We start from the raw sequence: 8,000 nt of genomic DNA, 5'->3' as shown, positions 1-8,000 counted from the left end.
TAAATAAAAAATAAAATTTTAACAGGTTATACTTTTTACCACTTATATTCCTGCAAGGTGAAGAATAAAAGCTAACAGCACGATTATTCTACATGAAACAGCAGTAACAAGTACTAAAGGATACAGAAAAGATCATCAAAAGATCAGGGATGAAAAATTGAATATTGTATGCAAATGTGTTTAATAAAGAATTCCTTGAAAGCAAGCTGGGATTATTAACTGGCTGCAATATAAACAGGCAAACATAATAACTGAAGAGAAAGACAGTGGTAACACTTGAAGGCAAGCTCAGAAACAGAAAAGGTATATGCAAGAATGGCTTTTGGCTGCATAAAGCTTGCTAGCTCAGTCAGATGTAAAGGTTTCACTGTCAGAAGAACTGCAGCTGCCATCTAACAAAAACTGGATTTTCTAAAGCAAATCCTCTGCTGTGGTGTACACATCACACAGAGACCAAGTGAAACTTTCTAGACAAGACTTGACTAATTTGAGCAGTTTGGCTTAGAGATTTGGGTCAGGTTCTCTCCAGCATTGTTCCCTGGCTAAGGATAACGGAGGCAAATATGGTGATAAATTATGCTCACTCTCTCCCTACAGGCCAGCCCTTAATTTATTTCAGTTTTAACATGCGCTTCCCCTAATGGCTTGCAAGCTTCTGGTAAGAGAAAGCTACTGTGCAGTTCTGTTTGATGACAGCCATGGGCTAGTGGGAGGGACCAGGAGTATTGTAACCCTTTGGTTAACTCTGTGTTACACATAGGGTGTTTGCCAAGGGCCCATTAAGTCCATTCTTAAATTTCAGAATGGAATAAAATAGTCTTAGACTTACTGAAAAACAAGGCCAAAAATACAAAAATACCAAGGGAAAAAAAAAAAAAAGTGTCTTGCCAGAAAATTAAATACTAAAATACTACAGGATGAAAGTGCAAGTTTTAAAGACTAACTGCTTTAAAAAGCAAAGAACTACCTATCCTTTCCCAGCAAAACTACTGTCAGCATGTCTGCCTCTGTGGGGCTTACTGGAAGTAAAGCAAGTCGTATTAACAGAAGCTTGTGCTTGGGAAAGGAGACCACACATTTTCATCATTTCACATTTTTGCTGTACAAAGCTTTTCATTTTAGAGGAAGCTGCTGATCTGTTCTCAAGTAAAGAATTATGGTGGAAATAAAGGACTTGCCTACAGCAGAAAAGAATTAAGAAATGGATTTCAAAGGGAATAAATAAGAGTCTGTGTGAGTGAGGGAACCCTCTGTGATCTTCTAGCACTTTGCTTACTAACAAGAAGAAAAGTTTCTAGATGCTGAAGGGTAAAATGAAAATAGGATAATCCCCTAATTGAACTATAGGATAAAAGAAGAAGAAAGAAAAAAGACAAAAGTGTGAATCACAGTCCTGCAGGAAATTCAGAATAAAAATACTGCTCAAATGATGCACATTTTATGCCCCCTGGACAGGAACTGAGCGGAGCCACACAATTTCTTAACTTCTGTGCATGAAGGGCTTTGGATTTGGGCTTCGGATTTTATCTGGCCAGCAGAATCAGAGCAAGGGGGGGGAGGTGGGGGTGGGGACAGAAATTACTTCTGGAATCTGGGAGAAATTTAGCTCTGAAAGCTTATTATTACCCAACATAAATTAGTATGTTTTTCAGGAAGGTGATTTAAGTTGGTACATGAAGGTAAAGAAAATTTTGTGGAATGCACAGATGTTTATTTAGCAAACCAAGAAGACCTGTGGTCTCAGCTGTCACCTGCTACTTTGGCTCCACTGGTCCGAAAAGTCCTGATAGAGAATCATGAAGACATGCTTGTCCTGCCAGTAAAGTCCAATAAAACATGATTTACTTCTATTTCTAATGTTTGCAGCTACTGTTTTCAGTGGACAGGAAAAGGGTGACAGGTTAATCTATTTAAGTTGCTTTCTCTGCCTTACACTGGTCTTTGACAGACGACATATAAAAATAATTCACAAATAGTTTTCATTTGGATAATTCACTTGAGGCTCTGGCTAGATCTGTGTGCTGTAATGCATTCATTTCCTCCTATCTAGCTTTTTCAAAAGTTTATTCACATCAACCTTCAAAACAGCCTTATGGACAATTATTGCAGAGTTCTCTCAGTTTAGCGAATTTAAAGTACTCCTCTGTGGGCCTTAACTCTGCAGACTTACAGATTAATACATTTTAGAAAATTAAATTTCTCCTAAATTTTCTCCCTCTCCTTAGATGGTCATAATATACAAATAAGAATAATAGCACTCCTTTTTTTTTTCTCTTCATCCAGCTAAATTCTAAAATTTCAAATCACCAAGTTATTGTTGATACATAGCTATAAACCACATCTGTATCTATTCTGGTGTTTCATGTTACTCTTAAAAATGTTTTAGAACAGGCATCTTGAATGAAGGAATGTGGGGGTAGGGGAGAGGGTTGTTGTATTTTGTAGGGCTTTGTTTAGTTGGTTTTGAGTACAAGGTGGTCAGTGCCTCTTACTTCTATTCTTTACATTCACTAATGAACCACATCCATACTTCCCTCAATGTCTCGCATAACCATTTTCTCTAATCAAAAAGAGTGACAAATCACAGATGATCTGAACGCGCATTAACCTTTCCAAAGAAGTTCCTGTTACAACAGAGGTTATTTCTTAGAATAGTACCAATATGGAAGTGAAAAATGTATACCTTTTAAAATATGGGGCTGCATTGGGGCTCACAATGAAGCTACAAAAGCAAATCTTGGAGATGCAAGGCTTATCTTCAAAATTTGATGATAGTAGCAAAACAATGTTAAAACGATAAAAATAATAAAATAATAATAATAATAATAATAATAATGCCTCGCCCATCTGTAGATTGCTGCTGTGGTATATTTACCTGCAAGAAAAGCTGAAAATAACTCTCTCAAGATTTCTTGTCGTCAAAAATAATACTGGTGAGACTAAATACATGAGTGTGCAGCAACAATCTGTTGTGGTCTGTCCTCTAATGGCTACAAGCCTGAAATGAACAGGAAGTGGCAAAATCACAACTGCAAGCTACTAAATTGTGGAAATAAAATTGTGGAAGTACCCTTTGGGCTTTCCAGTTCAAGAAACCAACTGCAGCATATTTGTTGAATAACTGGACTCCAAAGAGAATAAAAATGCTGATGACCAAAAAAAGGCCAGATGACTTGCAACCTAAATCAGTGGGATACTGACCACAGCAGTTTAGAGCACCGTGTCTTTGTTAAGAACTGTAAAGTACTTGCATAAGCTCAGTTCCATAATATCATTGTTCCCTGGGAATAATTTTCTGCCTTTTTGCAAGCTGCATGTTATTTTATCCAGTTGTAGATTTAAATAGTCCAGTAGAGTGAGTGAAACCTTTTCAAGGTCTCTAAGTGCATCCGACTGCAGTCTGAAGGACTTTTTGTCAGATAAGGCTTCTTAGTTGTGAAAGGAGCTGGAACAGCCTCAAGCTGCCCCCAAACTGGAATGTTTGTATAAAAAGTTGTTGCACCATCACCTTTTGCCCTCCTCAACACATACCCTGAAGAAAGAAATGTTTAACCACAGAAAGAATATAGCCTAGTGCATGGTCATTTTTGATGTATCTCATGAACCTAGAGGGAATGCTAGGAGAAAAGCTTATGCTATTATATTATGCCTGGGAAAATCCTATAAGAAATACCTATTTCCATCAGCTAAATGCTTTAAATAATGATTCTTTCTTAGTTTAGGAAATAAAAGATAGCAAATGATCATCAAGATGAGTATCGGTAAACTGATAATTTCCTACAAGTGGCCTTATTAGAAAAAATAGTGAATATCTGTAGGAGCTCAAAAATCTAGCACCCAAAACACAAAGGTATAAACAAGATTTTCTATGTGACCAGAAAAGTTAAGGAGAACTGTTAGCAGCCTAAAATACCAAAGACCAGACTTCCCAGCTCACTGTCAAGACAAACATGGTGTGGACAAAAGGTTTGGTAGTTTCCACTCCAAACTGAGATAATTCAGAGGATATGAACTACATCACAGAGAAAGCACAGGCTAAAGAAATTTTGCGTGAAAATCTAAAGGAAAAGAATGTTTGCCTATTTGTACTTTGCCGAAAGCAGATGCATTTTCAGGAGCTTTAATTGTAATGAAAATAGTCTGAGTGGGATGTTTATTTTTATTACTATTCCCTACTATTTTTGGAATGATATTAATAGCAAATTGACTTATATGTTAGCAAAATTCAGAGAGATGCAGGAAGTTAAATAAAATAAAGGTGCACAACTTTTGATATGATATCACATAATACATACATGCATAAGTAGCATTTATATTGAAATTAGCTTTAATAAAAATGCACTGACAGTGACAACCACCATGACTGTGTAATCAAAAGGAAACCCTATCACAAAAATATAATTGAGGTTGTTACATTCTAGAAAACTCAATCTTGGTGGTGGTCATGAAATTTTACACTGGTATCCTATGCCTGTCTCTGCTTGCATCAGAAAAGAGGGGTTGTATCTTTGTGGAAGAAAATTAAACGAGCCATTTCGCAGCATACACATTGGCACAGGCTACCGCAGAAAACTGAATTTAGAAGAAGTCAGCTTAAGGCAACTCATGAATTTTCCATCTTGCCTTTTTTGTAGCAAGTACTGTGGCAAAATCAAGCACTGGAGATTTCTAAGATAAGGAAAACTTTAAGATAAGTAGAGGGAAGAGAGTGACAGGAGTAAAATGATACACTGAAAAAAATGAACAAACTCAGGCTACACATTTACACTGGCCTGCCTAGGCTGAAATTGTGTATTTTAGCTATGAAAATTATGTGCTTTTTAATTCTTAATGTGTATATGTTCCTCGGAAAATGACAGACACAGTGAAAACTTATCTCTATGTGAATATTTGTGAGGAGTATCTAGGCATTAGCTGCTACCTCCAAATCCAGAAAATTTACACTCAGTCAACTATTTAGATGAAAAGGAATTAAAAATCTTGGTGTTCACATAGGAAGTAGGTAGTTACATAACAGAATAAGACCATCACAGCTACAGGCAGCTGTTCTGTTTTGTATTGGGGGGTAGGAGGGAACACATTTTTACAAGAGTTGGTCCTTTAGGCAAAAAAAAATGATGGTGCTAACAACACTGGAATATCTATGGCATTAGACAGGTCTAAGCTGGATTGTACATCCCTGGTAAACATCTTTGTCTCAGCTCATAATCTATAAAAGAGAGATAAAATATGTATTTGGCAAGCACGTTATGTGGATAAATGAATATTGACTGTGATACTAACATGCTAGCAGGCACCACAGAAATATTAAAGCCAAAATGGACTACTGTGATTTCAGTCTGAGCTTCTGCATGACACAGGCCATTGGACTTTTATGATTTAATTCCTGGTTTCAGTTCAGCAATTCCGTTTGAATTAAATACTCTAGAAAAATGTTCAGATTTGTTTTTTAAAGTCCTCAGTGAGGCTCTTCCACAATCCATGACGAGTTGCTGTCACCAGTAGTTAATTAACCTTTTGGCAGAACTTTGCAGTTTATCTCTTTCTCTAGTTCAAAGTACTTACAGACTGCATTTGTTATTCTTAAAATTCTCTCATTTACTAAACAGAGTGGACACCTTCAGAGCCTTAATATAAGGCATGTTTTCTCTTCCTCTGACAATTCTCAAGATCTTCTGTGCAGTCACATCAGGGAAAAAAATAATAATAATTAAAAAATAATAATAAAAAAAGGTAAACTGTCTAACTTTCACAACATCCACATCCTTTTTCTAAAGGAACAGCTTTTCAGTAAGAAATCCTACATTAAGGTGATATTAACAAATTTTATTATTTTAACGCAACATTATGTTTACTTATACTGAAATGCATATAATTTCTTTATGCTGTCTAACAAGCAAGTATCAATGACATCTTCACTATTGTTACTTAGCTTATTTTTGTGCCAGATCCAGCTGTTACGGATGAGGACTATGTTTTCTACATGTCACAGGTTAAAAAAAAAATGCTTAATAACAAAAAGGCGTAGGGTCAAGAAACTATTAATCTTCAAATTGAAAAAACAAACAAACAAACAAAAACTACCAGTATAACTCCCCACTGAGTGTTGCTGGTTAGCAATTAATCCATATAACATACAAACACCCTATGTTGATTTAATATTGCTCTGGTTTCTCTGTGCCCGAATATTTTCCAACATTCAAAGCCCTGCAGAAGCCTGACAGTATCCTGTCAACCACATGTAAATCTTTCCAATAACTTACTTGAAGTCCATTTGATGAGATCTGCTCTCTGTAGATATATGTTGATTGGCACTGATTACACTGAAGTACTGCAAAGATGACTAGAGAGGGCTATTAGAAAATTCTCTATTCAAGATATGCTGGTTTTCTATTAGAGATCACATCATCTAGTGGTGTTGGTATTCCCCTCTTGATGTATATAAGTGCTGTCAATATCTGCATTTGCAAATGTAAAAATACCATTTCTTTGCATGATCCTACATGCACCTCTGAAATTCACTTTCTTCATACTAGTACAGATACATCATAGTGCTGAAATGTGACAATGAATAAGATATAAACACAGCAAAAATAAAGCAATTAAATTGTAAACAAAGCACCTGAACAACTCAAATGGGTATTGCAAGGCCTGACAAGGCTAGACAAACTTTTTGTAAAACTGTTGTCACTTCACATTCCAATCATAAACTTAAATTTTGATCCAGATTTTCAGATGCTGAAATATGGTGCAACCCCACTGAAGTCATCCAATTTAAGACAGAAAAAGTGCTAACTCAGAGAATACAGATCTTCTTCCAGTTGTAATGCACGCTTTACAGTGGTTCTAATCAGATATGAAAATACAAAGTCGGGAGTTACAAAGCTAAACCTTCTTAATACAGAACAGAAAATAGAAAATATTGTCCTCAAGTTCTCCAGTATATGATACAAAAAAAATAAATAAAATAAAATAAAATAAAATAAAATAAAATAAAATAAAATAAAATAAAATGAGAAAAATTCTTGCTTTAGATGAAGTAGAACAGATCTTAAATAGTTTGGAAGGAAAAATAGGAGTGAAAAATTCAAGCTAGATGTAGATAGCCATCAGTCAAATTTTTAGTCATATTAAAGAGTAACAGTACATTCCAAATAAGGGAATTTGTTCTTCAAACATTTAAAGCAGTGGTCTCATCTCTTTCAAAGACAGCTCCTACTCTTCAGCACAGGCAGGGTGCTGTAACCACTGAACTGCAAAGACATGTCCTTCTTGTTTGTTTGTTTGCCTTTGGCCCTTGCTGACTGATCTCAATAAGAGAGTCTGAGTGTATTGCTCTCTTTACTCCTTTTCCTTCCTTCTCCGTGACTACTCTATTACACCAGGTGAGGGCATTCTTTTATAAATCAGAAACAGAGGTCTGATCCACGTCAGGCTGAAGAGGAAATTGAGGTGAGGTCTAAAATATCCTGGGCAAGTACAATATCTATTAAGCCAAAGGTTAGCAACAAAAACTTCTCCAGCAACCGTGTTTTAATAACAGGATGAGTCCCACTTGGTAGTGGGTAGGCTGTTGAACCTGCACTAGGAGTGGGAAGAAATGCCAAACACACAGACTTGAATCAAGTATACAGACTTGAATCAAGTATCTCTGCTTTAAAGACGGGATGAAACTTGGTATGCCATGCATTTCCTATTGATAGTTTTAAGAAGCCCTTGCTCAGCATCTAGGCTTTTCAGCTTGTTTTTCGTTACACGTACCCACTTACACTGCTTCTGAATGAATGGATGAGTGGTAACTCAGATGTTCTGAGTCAACTAACTGGGTTAAATTTTGGGGTGTTGTGATTCCTAAACTCAGAATACCAGAACTCAAATTATGATTATTTTCCTTTGGGTTGAAATAACTTCTGCATCTGGCATTTTGATACTTAAAGCACTTCAAGTGATATTCATTAAGTAAAAACATGTTTTAAAATAGATTCTTTTTTAAAATATCT

The sequence above is a fragment of the Anser anser genome (assembly GCF_964211835.1).
Source record: "Anser anser genome assembly, chromosome: 2".
Lineage (NCBI taxonomy): Eukaryota > Metazoa > Chordata > Aves > Anseriformes > Anatidae > Anser > Anser anser.
This window is presented reverse-complemented; position numbering follows the sequence as displayed.